Source organism: Enhydra lutris, unplaced genomic scaffold, assembly GCF_002288905.1.
Source record: "Enhydra lutris kenyoni isolate GAN:26980312 unplaced genomic scaffold, ASM228890v2 scaffoldscaffold2, whole genome shotgun sequence".
NCBI lineage: Eukaryota > Metazoa > Chordata > Mammalia > Carnivora > Mustelidae > Enhydra > Enhydra lutris.
This window is the reverse complement of record NW_019154086.1, coordinates 9,545,890-9,561,270: the sequence shown is the minus strand read 5'-3', so window position 1 is coordinate 9,561,270 and position 15,381 is coordinate 9,545,890. Positions and strand designations below refer to the sequence as shown.

General features: G+C 41.6%; 1 pseudogene; it reads right to left on the bottom strand.

Moving 5' to 3' along the window:
* Window positions 1-293: 293 nt before the first annotated feature.
* Window positions 294-3,652, bottom strand: LOC111149373 (annotated as a pseudogene).
* Window positions 3,653-15,381: the final 11,729 nt, after the last annotated feature.

Below are 15,381 nucleotides of genomic sequence, written 5' to 3'. Positions count from 1 at the left end.
TATTTTTCCTTTTTGTTTTTGGCTGGGTACTGTGTCCTTCATTGATGGTACATGACAAAGCAGGTCTCCCCAAGCCCCTCCCCTTCTTCAGAGGGTCTGGAATGAAAACTGTGTAGAGGTCAGGAGATTCTCAGTACGTTAGACAGGAGTTGGGGCAAGGAATCCCTAGGATCCTTAGACCTCTCTCTTCTTGCTTTTGATGAAGCTGGTGGTCCAGGGGTCTCTCTCTCTTTGGAGGCCATGTGGACCATAAAATCTACCACTCATTTGCTGTGTCTAAATTCATTGTTGTGCTAGGAAATGAGCTTGGCAAAGTGGTCATTGAGGGCAACGTAGCCCCAGCATTGAAGGTGGAAGAGTGGGTGTCACTGTTGAAGTCACAGGAGACAAGCTGGTCCTCAGCATCACCCAGGATGCCCTGGAGGGGGATGCTTGATTCACCACCATCTTGATGTCATCATATTTGGTAGTTTTCTCCAGATGGCAGATCAGATTCATGACTCACATGTTGGGGATGGGGGCATGGAAGGCCATACCAGTGAGCTTCCCATTCAATACAAGGATGATCTTGCCTACAGCCTTGGCAGCACCAGTAGAAGCAGGGATGATGTTCTGACTAGTCTCTCGGCCACCACACCACAGCTTCCCAGAGGGGTCATTGACAGTCTTCAGGGTGGCAGTGATGACAGGGACTGTGGTCGTTAGTCCCTCCACTCTGCCAAACTTGTCATGGATGACTCCTGCCAGAGGGCCCAAACATTTGGTTGTATAGGGGGCACTGCTGACAGTCTTGAGAGAGTTGTCATATTTCTCATGGTTCACACCCATCACAAATATGGAGGTATCAGCAGGATGGGCAGAAATGATGACTCTCTTAACTCTACCCTTCAAATGAGTCCCAGGCTTCTCCATGGTGGTGAAGGACCCCAGTGGACTCCACAAGGTACTCGCAGCATCACCCCATGACGTTGGCAGGAACTTTCTCTTAGAAGATGGAGATGGGCTTCCTTTCCTTTCCTTTCCTTTCCTTTCCTTTCCTTTCCTTTCCTTTTAAAGATTTTATTTATTTATTTGAGAGAGAGAGCCCAAGCAGGGGAAGCGGGAGAAGGAGAAGCAGGTTTCCTGATGCAGGACTTGATCCCTGGACCCTGGGATCATGACCTGAGCTGAAGGCAGACACTTAACTGACTGAGCCACGCTGGTGCCCAGGAAATGGGCTTTCTCTTGATGACAAGTGTCCCATTCTCAGCCTTGAATGTGCCATTGACTTTGTCATGGGTGGAATCATACTGGAACATGTAGATCATGTATTTGAGTTCAATGAGAAGGGGTCATTTGTGGTGATAATACCCACTTGGCCAGAGTTAAAAGCAGCCATGGTGACTAGAGATACCCAATATGACCAAATCCATTTACTCTGACCTTCACCATCATGTCTTGGGGATGCAGCTGGCACTGCATAAGAAGATACTGCCATCTTTTGAATGAGGATGAACAGAGAGCCCCACACTATTATTTTCCAACTTCTGTAGGTGATTGTGATGAATAGTCTGGTGAGAATCTCTGACCTGGGCCCTGCTCCATCCACCTCAGAGATGTTCCTTCTGTGGGAAAGGAGGGCAGGAAAAGGGAGGCTTATGAAGTGGGGGAGTTTTCTGAGTAGACGAAGGAGACCCAAAGGGCAGAGCCCAGAGAGAGCCTCCTCAGGGCAGCACACTCCTGCAGAGTGAAAGAGGTGAAAATTCCTCTAACACACATAGTACTAGTTACTAAGAGAGGCACAGTGGTGAGACATAGTCAGAATTGAGTAGGGATGAATAAGGAAATGCCTTCTGAAGGAGACCCGAGAAGTGTCAAAAATGAAAGGAAAGGGTATTTGGGGTGGAAAGAATGGCATGGGATGTGAATGCTCGTTTGCCCATGTATTCCAGGTATATTTTTTTCTTCAGTTCTTTGGGATACAGTGGGTGTAATTCCAAGACTATGATCCACTTTTGTGTCAGGCTGCCTTGGATCACAGGGGTTGAATATGCAGTAGGTGTGGTGACTGTCATATAGGAGGCACTGGGGAGAGAAACATGAAGGAGACATGTCCTTATTACGTTCAGTCTCTGGGGAAGACAGACATCCAGAAACTGCAGTGTGACAAATATTTTCCTAATGGTGGGTTAAGTGCAAGATGTGTGGGAGGGTGGAATAGGACTGAAAACTCCTGGGATTTCTTTTAAGCACTGAAATGAGTCTTGAAATAGGTCATATGTTTTTGATCACCAGATTCTGGAAGGGGTCGAAACTGATCTGCCACAGACAAATTTGGGGACATCTAAGGTTTGGTTGACTTTGGGAAGCACTTGGTTATAGTTTTGTGATCTGTTTGCTTTCCAGAGCCTCCAGGAGTCACACGAAGACATGAGTGGTGTGCCTGCATACCTGTTTGATAGCCCTTCCTCTTCGGAATGCAGGCGAAGTCCGAGTTAGAAATCAAACACTTAACAAGAGTTTTATTGTTTTCAGTGCTTTTACATTGCTTTTCTATCTTCCTAGTGATACATTTCCATATTCTGAAGACAATGTGTATCTGGAAAGGATCATTATGTTCTCAAATCATATTTTTTTAAATGGATGAAAAGGAAATTTTCATGTTGTACCCCAGACTAGCCCAGATTGTGTTCCAGATCTTTTTCTGAATAAGAAAAGACTGTAATAGGAAGCGTTGTGAATCTTTTTAAGCTGGAAGGACTTTCAACAGTCACCATTTTCCTCTTTCTTTTCTTTTTAAAATTCCTATCATGTGCCAAGCCTGGTTGTCTGTGCCATGTCTTTGCAACAGCACTGTAAGGGAAGTATTTTGCTCTTGCCATCATTTTACAGATGAGGGAAATGATGACATCAAAAAATTCAGTATTGTACCTAAAGTCTTGTTCTGATAAGTGACCAGGCTGTATATGAACATGGGTAACTCCACATGAAGTCCAGCTTTTCATTTTGCAGATGAGCCAAGTAAAGTCCCAAGGTCACGTCCTTCATCGGTTGCAGATCCTGGAACTCAGGGCTTCTGAATTTCTGACTTTTGTATGACAAGAGGGTCATCTTTGTAGAGGGACCTGTGTCTTGGGCCCCTTCCCTTCCCAGTGCATCCTGTATAAGTCAACCTACATCCTGCTCCCACTTTTCCCCATCCCCACAAATCTATGCTTGTGATTTCCCCCAAATTGCAGATGATTGTCTCAGACTCTGTCTATCTTAACCTCTAAACATCTCTGGCATGGACCCCACCATCCAGCCAAACAGAAAGCCTACAGTCCCCTACAAGAACTGTAGATACATACTTCCCTGTCTCTGTCTTTACATACTTGTTGGTATACCCTCCTCTTGTCAGATCCCCAGATGCAAAGGTCTTTTAGACTCATAATGCCATCTCCTCTATGAAGCTTGGGAGGTCGTACAGCAGTATAAGATCTGTCACTCTTACTGAAAGATAAAGGACAGGGTGGAGAAGGAAAAGGAAAGGAGAAAATTGGTGGAACTCAGGATAATAGATATGAAACTTGGAGATGGTGCAATGATGGGGGACCCCAAAGCTAATCAACGGCCACAAGGGTTGTGGCTTGTTGAGACCTTACTGTATCTTGGAGCAGTTAAATGCCGTCATCTCCTTAAATTCAGAGCAAGTCATTGGGTTGCTGCAGCTGGGATAAACATCTAGCTCTGCCTGAAGTCAAAGCTTGTTCTCTCACTTACAGTCATATTGTCTCTTGACAAGTGGTTGTAGGCAGGAAAGACTAGAGCAATCTTCGAAATGGAGGATTAAAGGGACAAAACAAGATTGGGGTCATGGGTTGAGACAATGCAATGAGAGATGCTGGAATTGGAAAGGTTAAGTGAGGGCCATGGACAGAGTGGAGCTGGCTTAGGGATGTGGCCTTCCGTCCTTGCACCCTTTGTTATAATGAGGCAGCTCAGCCTGCAGTGATCCTCTGGGCATTGGGGGTTGAATTTATGGCTTATGAGTCTTGGTCTGTGTTTCAGGGCTTTAGGTTCCTGAGCTCTCTGAAGGCAGGGACTGTATTCATGCTTTTTTGAAATAGAAACCGTCCATTCTAGCAAGTGGTCAAATGGGGGAGGCAGAGTGGCAAGCATCTCGATTTGCCCAGGGAAGTCGGGAGGTTTCACACAGAGATGAAATGTCCAGATAGAGAAGGGGAACATAGGAAAGAATAGGGTGAGGGAAACTCAAGGCAGAGGGCAGGGTGCGCGCTCAGGAAGGAAAGCACAGGAAGGCGTGGGAGTGGTGTTTAAGGTTGTGCCCAGAGTGTGAGTCAGGAGAAAGCAGTGGGAGGAAATAAGGCTGGAGAGGCAGCTGGAGGCTGGGCCTGGGTGTAAAAGTGGCCCTCCTTGCCTCTCCCCACCCCGCATGTATCCAGTACTCACCCCCAGACTAGTCTCAGCTCCCTATCATTTGGCACATCACCTTGTTTCTGCATCTTGTATGGGCTCAGGAGACCCTTCCTACTCCTCTAGGGAATTCTACTCATCTTTCAAGGCATTTTAGACATGTGTCCTCGGAGGCCTGCAACAGCACTCTCAGATAGAATTCAAGTGTCTTCTTCCAAGTGTCTTTTCTATGTCTCTGTTCTAGCACTGGTCACGCTGTTTTGTCTGTCTTCCCTACTACTGTGAGATCTGCTTCAGGGGGAGGAATTTTGTCTTCTCTTTGCATCCCTGATGCTAGCACATAGTAGGTACTTGGCACATTTTGACGACGGAATGACTCTGGACTAGCATTTGTATTTTTCAGATAGACAGTGTAAGTGGTCAGTGGGGACCCCCACTTCCAGGAACAGTAGAGGGGAATTTCCCTATTTTCCCTGCGTAAGTTAAGTGGAGGGGGGCGGGGGCGTTGCTCATTGTTAAGGCGGGTCAGTGTCCTGCTCACCCTGACCCCCTTTGGTCTTTGGAACCTGCCCACCAGACGAGGTAATTTCTTTGCATTTTTTTCCTTTGTTGCCCCCCCCTTTCCTGCAATGAGTATAGCAGCCCTTCAGGAGTTCGATTATATTGCGACATGAATAAGATATTTGAATTATGCTATTTAAATGAGTCATCCCACCCCTAGTGTAATTGTTCACCCCCTGTCACACTAAACGTGATCTACATTTCCAAGAGAGCTCTTGGGGCCTGAATAGGGAATTGCTGAAATTGTGGGTTCCAGTTCCCAGTGGCTTATCTTGTGCGTGGCAGGGTGTGTCTTTTGTTTCACATCTGGGCAGATGTGGACTCAGCAGAGCTTTCCATACAAGCTGCATATATTTACAGAAAGAAGTTGAACAGAATTTCCAGATGTCTGTCTGTGTGTGGTGTGTGTGGAGGGGACAGAAAATGGCAGAGTGCAGGTTGGTATGAAAGATGGTGTCTGATCTTGGCAAAGCAGTTTCCCAACATATAGGAAAGCTTAAGCTGAATGGATTTAGATTCTGGACTTGTGGTCTGAAATCTCCTTGTTCCACATTTCATTTGATAAGAGTTTTGGTCACTCTAAAAAATTAGCCTTCATTGATGTGTTCAAGATGGATGTATGGCTGAGGTGGCCCTATTACACATTAGCAGTTCTTCATCTTGGAGCTGAGCTATAGGATAGGATTAGTATACTTTCCAAATGGAGTGGGCATATTTCCCTCCATTGTTCACTTCTTTTAATAAAGAGAACATGATTGATTGTCAGACTGTCAAACATAACAAACTCCAAAGCCACCTCTCAAAGTTTGTGAAGGTCCCAGGAACTGGTGGTTATGCTGTCTCAGACATTTCAATTACTCAGACTCTGTGGATTTGAGTCCTAGCCCATTAGACAAGACCCACATTGAGATAAAAAGGAATTAAACTTTCTAAATTAAGGGTGAATGGTTTTCCTAAAATGATAGTTAAAGTCAGGTGTTACATTCACTCTGACCTATTGAATTTAAATAAAAATATTTAATATTTAATATTGATTGTGGGCCCATGAATCAGAATATGCTCAGGAGCTGGTAATACAAGAGAAACAGGCCCTGGAGGCCCCTGCCCGCAAGAAGTTCACAGTCTAGTGTGGTTGACGGGCATGCAAATGGTAGCAGCATAATGGAGGCATGTACAAAATGCTGTTGGAAATTGGGATGGCAGAGTCTGCCTGAGGCTAGGCAAAGTTAAGGATGGTATACTTTTGTTGGAATTTAAAGGATGAGTAGTGGTGTTTCCTGGAGAGGACAATTTGGAGGGGACTATTCTAGGCAAAGGCAGGGGTGGCTAAAGCACAATGACAGAAATTGGCTGATTAAAATATGAAGGGCCTTGTATGCTAAAAAATATATACTAGTTTTCCACTGTAGATGTATTAGCAGATGTTCCTCTTCAGTAACAGAAACCTCCAACCCTACTGGCTTAAATCCTAAAGAAAACTTATTAGCATATATAATATGCTCAAAGGCAGGGAAGTTCCAAGATGGCTGAATTCAGTGACTCAACTCTGTCATTAAGGACCTAGGCTCTTTCCACTTTTCTGCTCTACCATTCTTGGTATGATGGTTTATCCTCAGACTGGCTCTTCCTCTGATTACAAGGTAATCAATGAGGTAGAGAGGTTTGTTTGTTTTCTGACTTGATGTGTGTCTTTTTAACCAGAAAGGAAAACCTTCCTTAAGAAGCGTCCCCCATGCCCACCCCCACACCCTCAGACTTAGTCTCATGCCTCAGTGGCCAAAATCACATCACATGCCCAACCCTAAACCATTCACTGGCAAGGGGAATGCAACCACCATGACTGGCTCAAACGAATTTGGACTCACCCCCTGGAGGGGACAGACCCACTTCTTCTGAAGTACATGGCCAAGTAGAGGACATTGGAACAATATTGGGCTTCTGATAGAAAGTAGGGAAAACAGGATAAATGGCTGCTGAGTTGGGAACTAACAGCGTTTGTTATGGGAGATGATGAGAGACTGTTATAGATGATTGAGCAGGAGTTGGCATGGTCGGATTTTCACATTTAAAAGGATCACCCTGTCATCAGTGTAGAGTTTAGTTTTATAGATAGAAAACTGAGAAAAAAATGGAACAGTGTTATGAGGTATCAAGTCATTGATAAACATTGATATGGAACAGAAGGTGAAATTTTCTTTAAGCCATGCTCTCTACCTTAAAAGTAAGAGGGGATTAAGGGATAGGGAGGTGACTAGGGCAGAGAAGAGTCTTTCCATTCTGGATTTGCCAAGAAATCCTTTATGATATCATGGCAAGCGTGTGATCTCTTTTAAATCCAGATGATAATGTGGTCCACTCAGAAGGGCCATTGTAATCCTAGAACCCTGGCATGTTGGAGCTGAAGTGACCTCGAAGTGATTTAATTCAAGACCTTCACTTTACAAATGAGGAAATTGGGTACTAGACTGTGGAATGACTTGTTCAGTTTCTATGTCTGTAGTACAACAGAGCTGGAACCACACCCGCAGATTTTCTTAACTCCGGTGCTATACTCTTTGTAATGGGCTCTTAGGGCCATCTTTTATGGAGGCTTATGTATGCATTCAAGAGGGTTGGAAAGGCTTTGCCGTCCTTCTTTCTTATGTGTCTGTTATCTTTGGCAACTACCCTATTGGATTTTTCTTTTTTAAATAATGCTTTTGTTTTAATAAAAATGCAAACAGTACTCTAGGTATGTTGAAGTTTTCTTATTATTCATTTATGATATGATCTTAGTGTGAATGTATCCCTCTAGTTTTTTTCTTTTTTAAAAAAATTTTATTTAAATTCAATTAACAAATAGCATTTTATTCATTTCAGAGGTAGAGTTCGGTGATTTATTAGTTGCATATAACACCCAGTGCTTGTTATATCATGTGCCCTCCTTAATGCCCATCACCCAGTTATCCCATCCCCCATCCCCTCCCCTCCTGCAACCCTCAGTTTTTTGCCTAAGGTTAAGAGTCTCTTATTGTTTGTTTCCCTCTCTGATTTTGTCTTCTTTCATTTTTCCTTCCCTTCCTCTATGCTTCTGTTTCTTAAATTCCACATGTGATAACTGTCTTTCTCTTATTGACCTATTTCGCTTAACATAATACCCTCTAGTTCCACCCACCAGTTTTTTCTTTGAAGCAGTTTTAATGGGGAATGAGGATGACACCTTCCGGGCACTGGGAACCTGATTGAGGGAAGAAGGCACTAAGAAGAAGCCTGGAGATGTGAAGTGGGGGACTTGAGGGCTCATTGCTTTTTCGGGGCTTTTCCTGTGACACTAAGCCAAATAAGACCCCAGGATCCTCAGTGGCTGAGAGGCTGAGACATAAATGAGTGGCATTGGTGTGCTAGTGGAAGGTGGAATCTCTGGCCTATTTCTCTTGGCAACTCCAGCATCCATTTGCTGTGCCTGATGACACTCTCCGTCCGCTCTTTCTTTTGACCTTCAGTGTGTGTGTGCCCACTTCCCCTAGAATATACATATATTTAGCTGCAATTTTTACTTAGAAACTTCTGAAAACTTGCCCTTGTAGACAGAGTGGCACTTTGAGCAGCAGGTACTAAGAACAAAAGAAAAAAAAACAACTAAAAACTAGAAAAAGTTGGGGCGCCTGGGTGGCTCAGTGGGTTAAAGCCTCTGCCTTCGGCTCAGGTCATGATCCCAGGGTCCTGGGATCAAGCCTGCATCCGGCTCTCTGTTCAGCGGGGAGCCTGCTTCCTCCTCTCTCTCTCTCGGCCTGCCTCTCCGCCTACTTGTGATATCTCTCTCTGTCAAATAAATAAATAAAATCTTTGAAAAAAAAAAAACTAGAAAAAGTTTTAGAATCAAGGTTTACCGACAAAGTGCTATGTGCAAATTACCAAGCTTAACTAAAGACGGATGAAGCCCTTTGTTTCGACTTAGCTTCTGAAAATAATTCTAAAGGGTATTGGTTTATCTTCCTGGTAGCATGTCAAACACAGAACTGTTAGTGTTAGATGAAGAGGTGCATAAAGATTGGGTTGAAGCTGTGTAGACCAGGGCTGCTTTGGATATTATGTGAGGTAAACCCATTTCCGTAAAACAAATGATGAAAAGAAAAAAGCAAGCGTGCGTGTGTGTGTGTGTATGTGTGTAAAAACTGATTTTAGCCTGAGGGAGTGAAATATATGGAAGAATATATGAAGTTAACCTGGGTTACAAAATGTAAGAGAAAAAAGGTAGTGTAAAGACACGTGTATGGTGATATTTATATCAATTTATCTTTATGTGTGGATATATATATATAAAAATTGAGTAAAATGCTTTGAAAAAGTGGCCTGGGTAATCAGAAACCAAGTTACTGTAATCTTTGTGTGCATCTAAAATGAATAACATGCTTCAGGTGTTCGACTGGCTTGCATGATCGTTAAGGGGGCCTGAAACTTGAACTTTTATAATTCTCTAAATCAAAGGTGTTAAAATGTGGCTGGGAATGATGTTCCACTTTGATTTATATTTTGTTCTACTTTCATCTACCAGTTTTTCATCTCCTTTTGTTTTTGTCATATTTGTATCAGTAAGGGCTGAATTACAATAAAAATGTGAATTATATATAATTACATACACCATTCTATCTAAGTTTGTGTCAAAATTGTGTACAGTTTGTTCTACAGTGTGAATTTGGTCTATCATAAGAAATCCTCTAGTATTTTTATAGTGTTCTGATTGAAAAGAACCCCTCAAGCATTATGAAGAGAACCCTAAACAAGATGATATCATCTGACATTTTTAATTGAGCTCTCGTGAACCCTTTTCAAAAAGTGTGCCTAATGAATTGTAACTGCTTTGGGGGTCCTGGGTGACCCCAATTTGACCCCCAATTTGACGCTTTAATTGTGGAGAAGCTAGAGACAATCTTCCCTTTCCCTCCCAGCTTTGATTTCCACCTCCTCCCAGCATACACAGGAAGGCCAACAGCATTTATTAAACACTTATGTGTCAGGTACTTTCCTCACAGTAAACCAGTAAAGGAAGATATTTTATGCCCATTTAATAGATGAGGAAGCTGAGGCCCAGAGGGGTTTAGTGATTTATTCAGGGATAAATAAACTGAGCCAGTTTTTAAATCCTGGCCTCTTGAATTGCATAGGATAGTTTTGTTGTTTTCTTTTTCTCATACCTCTACCAACTCAGACACATCAGAAGGAAAGTTGGAAGGGTTTGCTTATTCTGAAGACCTCCCATTTTTCTGAGTTTTTTCCCCAGTCACGGCTTTCAAGATGCGGCAGAGGAGATGGAAGAGAAAGAACAGATGGGCAAAAATGGGGACAATGTCTATGCACTGGAATACTAGGCTTTCCTAGGAGAAATGAATGTTCTAGAATAGCTCAAACTTGGGGTAACTTCCTTTTCAGAACCTCATGCATGCATTCCTAGAACCAATGCCTAATATCATCCAGAGTATTCTGATTTTTTCTTTGAGGGGAGGAGGCAGAAGGAGGGGGTGAGGGCAGATCCCTATGTGGGGCTCTAGCTCACTACCCTGAGATCATGACCCTGAGATCATGACCTGAGCTGAAATCAAGAGTCGGACACTTAACCAACTGAGCCACCCAGGCGCCCAAGAGTATTCTGATCTTCTTAAGGCCATTTCAATTCTTACCATGTTTGGACAGGGAGTAGAGCTTCCAAGTGTTCAAAGACACAAAAATGAGAATAAAACAAGGGGAGGGGGTCGTAATGTGAGCAGACAAGCCTTTCCCAAATCTTGGCTCCCTGAGGGTAAGCTTCCTTTTGTTAAGCAGCAAGAGTTGAAAGAAACTTCCAGTAAAAGGAACACTCACTACAGTCTCCTGTGGCCTACAATAAAGTGGAAACAAGGCAATGTGGATATTTTTCCTTTACCAGTTTGGACCCTCTACCAAGTCTCAGATTCAATTGAGTACAAATATATTTGTTGCACTTATTCCCCTCTGATACATGCACTTTAAAATTAAACTACTATGAGTTTGTTAAGGGGGAAAAATCCAGGGTGCCTTTTTGACATTTTAAGTCATTCATTGTTATGTAGGTTTTATCAGTTGTTTTAGCAGAAGGCTTTTGTTTACTTCCCACATATATGATTTTTTTTTTTAACTATAAGTAGGACAAAACAGCTGAAGACTAATTTTTATTTCCTATTGGCCAAGCAGGAAACCCAAGCCAGACTTTGATTCATCCATGTTTGATCGATAACTTCGAGAGTCACTAGGCAGGTATTCTGAGTGCCATTGAGCAAGTAATGGCTGAAAAATGTGCAGCAAAAGAAACCATAGAACAAGGAGCCAAATCACGTTTTTCAGTTTTTACCAAACAATTTTAGGATAAACTGATGTTTAACATATTGCAATCCGATGTTTGACACAGGGTATAATATATGTTACTGTGCGCGTAGTCACACATTCATATTCTGCATGTGGTTGCTCACACAATCTATTACAAACTGGGAATAGATATAATTAAAATGAATCTTTTAGTTTTAGCAGAAAAATTATATTTGACACAGCTTAATACCAATTAAATGTAAGATTAGACTATGTGTAGTCATTTTGGGGATATGATACTAAGGGTGCTGCACCCAGTTCCAATGTGTGGGTCCCCCCCAACAGCTAAGCAATGTTCCAGTACCAGTTGGATGTCCTACAATTCAACTCAATGAGTTTCTAGTGCTATCTATTCAGATAGTCCCACAAGACTGCCCTCCATTTGGAGAGCTGTTGGCATGTCCAGGTGGCTACCCTTTGTTTTTGACTCACTGGCTCCTGTGACTTCCTCCTGGGTTTTGATTAATTTGCTAGAGTGGCTCACAGACCTCAGAAACATTTTACTTACTAGGTTAACACTTTATCATGAAAAGCTATAACTCAGGAACAGCCAGATGGAAAAGACATATAGGGTGAGCTATGGAAAAAAGGGCTCAGAGCTTCCATGCCGTTTCACAGCAAGTCACTTACCCCCAAATCACCACGTGTTCACCAGCTTAGAAACTCTCTGAGCACAGTCCTTTTGGGTTTTTTTGTTTTGTTTTGTTTTTTAAGTATTTTATTTATTTGACAGAGAGAGAGATCACAAGTAGGCAGAGAGGCAGGCAGAGAGAGAGGGAGGAAGCAGGCTCACTGCTGAGCAGAGAGCCTGATGCGGGGCTTGATCCCAGGGCCCTGAGATCATGACCTGAGCCGAAGGCAGAGGCTTTAACCCACTGAGCCACCCAGGCACCCCAGTCCTTTCAGGTTTTTATGGAGGCCTCATTACACAGGCATGAGTAAGTTATTGGCCATTGGTGACTGAACTCAATCTCCAGACTCTCACCCCTTCCTGGAGGTCAGAGGGTGGGACTAATAGTTCTAGTCCTCTGACTACATGGTTGGTTCCACTGGCAACCAGTCCTGATCCATAGCACAGTCCAAAATTCACTTCATTAATGTAACAAAAGACACCTTTGTCACTCTCGTTACTTCTGAAATTCCATGGGTTTTAGGAGCTCTGTGCCAGAAATGAGGACAAAGACCAAATATGTGTCTTATTAAAAAGTCACAATATCACAATACCATACTCTGACCATTTCATACTGAAATAACTAAATTCTGCAATAATAAATTATTTGTTCAGACATTCTAAAGGACAAGAGAAAGATAACCAAAGATATTCTAAAGGGCAGCATCAGGAAAAAAAAAAGTAATTATAAAATAGAGTTAAACTGATGGTGTTCCAACCTTCAACTGCCTTCATTTAGTTTCAGATTGGTTAGTTAAGGGACCCTGTAAAGGCGTCTCTATTGTCTTTACCCAAGGAATTATCAGTTTTCATGTGAGTAATATTGAGGTGTTGTGATCTCTACTATGATATGTTCTCAGCAGTTCCTAAGACACTGCTCAGCATTTAAACAGGCCCAGGCTAATTGAAAACAGTGATCTTTATACTCTTTGAATTAAGGAAACTAATTAATAGCTAATTTGGGGTGGGAAAAAATAAGACATGTTTACATTGTCTTCTTGGCAATAGGGACAACTGGTTCCAAAGTTTATTCAACCAATCTCTTAATTTCTGAATTTGGGGCTTGGTCACATGCAAAAGGAAAATATTAGAGCCTTTGAATAAATTCCTTATTTAATCTTGCCTTAGAACCTACTTAATTGGCATGGGTTCTAAATTATAAGCCACAGCAAATAACATACTTTACATATATGATTCATATATAAAATTCAACCTTTTAAAATGCAGTTTAGTGGTTTCAAGTATATTTACAAAGTTGTACAATCACTAATTTTATAATATTTCCATCACTCCCAAAGAAACCCCACATCTATTAGCAGTTACTTCCCATCCTTCCACCCCTTCCTTAGTCCCTGGCAACCACTAATTTGCAGTCTGTCTCTGTGGATTTGTCCATCCTGGACAAACCTACTTTTTCCGATAAACTAAGTCATGTTGATTATTAGTGTCTCATTTCTACCAAGAGTCCTTTGCACTCTCCTTGCATGTTTTATTTTTACATTGAAAGTGTTCCATGTGCAAATATCTTTACAGAGAATATATAATAAATAAATAATTTAGGATTTTATTTTTCTGTCTTTTCATCAAATCTAGTTTCTTAGTTCCAGGAGATCGGGGAAATATCTTAAGACTTAGCATTTATTGGGGACTTCCTGTGTTCTCAGGACTTACCAGAGATCACATATGTATTGGGCACCCACTGCATGTTAGGAACCATGCTATGTGCTTGGGATAAAACCTCTAATCCTCACTACAACCTTTGACATTTTCTTTTGTTCATACCATCTTCTTGCGATGAATTTGAAGTCCAGGATTTCCCAACAGGTCAAGTGAAGAAGGAGGATGTGAACCCAAGTTTGGACAACTCACTTTCCAACTCACGCTTTCCCCATTTTATGGTCACCTTCATATGAAGTCTTCACATGAAGACTCGCCACATGGGCCTAATTCAGTACTTAACACTCACTTTATGCTGATCCGTGTTTAGTTTTGGTGTTGATGCTCTTTATATACCCCTATTGTGGATAATTTAAGAGGTAGATAATTTAAATTAGAAGAAAAATGTTTAACCTCACAAATTATTAGAGAAATGCAAAGCTAAAGAAGAAGGAGGTACTATTTTACATGTGCTAATTAACATTTTAAAAATAACATTATTCAAGTTTTTGCCGAGTTTTGGTAAAGTTTGAAGTCGGTATATCCTTACATCTGATGGAAGTGTGAATTCTTAAAGTCCTCTGGAAAGCAATAGCTGTCCAAAAAGAAGAAAAAAAAAGTTCAGTCCTCTGACTTGTTAAAAGAATTTAATGTAGAGAAATGACCCAAAGGAGGCAAAGAGTTTTGTGTATGAAGATGTTCACTGCAGCATTACTTCCAGTGTTTATGTATTATTTAAATGCTCAAAAATAGTTTAATGAGTGGTATAGTATGACAAGTACTTTTTAGAAAATTTATTTATTTTAGAGAGAGCAAGAGGGAGAGAGAATGGCAGGGAGGGGCAGAAGGAGAGAGAGAGAGAAAGAGAATCTCGAGCAGACTGCCCACTGAGCTTGGAACCTCAGTCTCATGACCCTGAGATCATGACCCGATCTGAAATCAAGAGTCTGTTGCTTAACCTACTGTGCCACGCAGGAACCCCTTAAAGATATTTTTAATGGAACATTAGGCAACCACCAAAAGTGAAAATTATGAAAATGTTTAAAAAATGAAAAAAAGAATGTGGACTTATATTTAAGCCTTGAATACAACTATGTAACAATTGTATGTACAAACAAGTTTTAAAAACTGAGAACAATATCTGGCACATAGTGAATAGTAAGTGTTGTGGTTGAATGAATGGGTGACTGAACGGAAATAGAGAAATATTCTACCTGGTATGTAATGTCATCTTCACAAGTTACAAGATTTAAATAATATATTATGGTGGAAGAAAGATTTTTTTTTTTAAGATTTTATTTATTTATTTGTCAGAGAGAGAGAGAGAGGGAGAGAGAGCAAGCACAAGCAGACAGAATGGCAGGCAGAGGCAGAGGGAGAAGCAGGCTCCCTGCTGAGCAAGGAGCCCGATGCGGGACTCGATCCCAGGACACTGGGATCATGACCTGAGCCGAAGGCAGCTGCTTAACCAACTGAGCCACCCAGGTGTCCCGGAAGAAAGATTTTTAATAAGACTAAAGGTTATATAGTGACCAGGAAATGTTAAATTGTTACAAAATATCATTGCAGGTCTAGAAAAAAAAAAACTAATATTTTTAAATGATACATGCATACAAATGATTTATAACAAAACTTTAGAACATTTAGAGAATGGTGATTGTTGATAGCTTTTTTAAGTTTATATAATAGCATCTTTGTATTTTTTTTTAAAGATTTTATCTATTCATTTGACAGAGATAGAG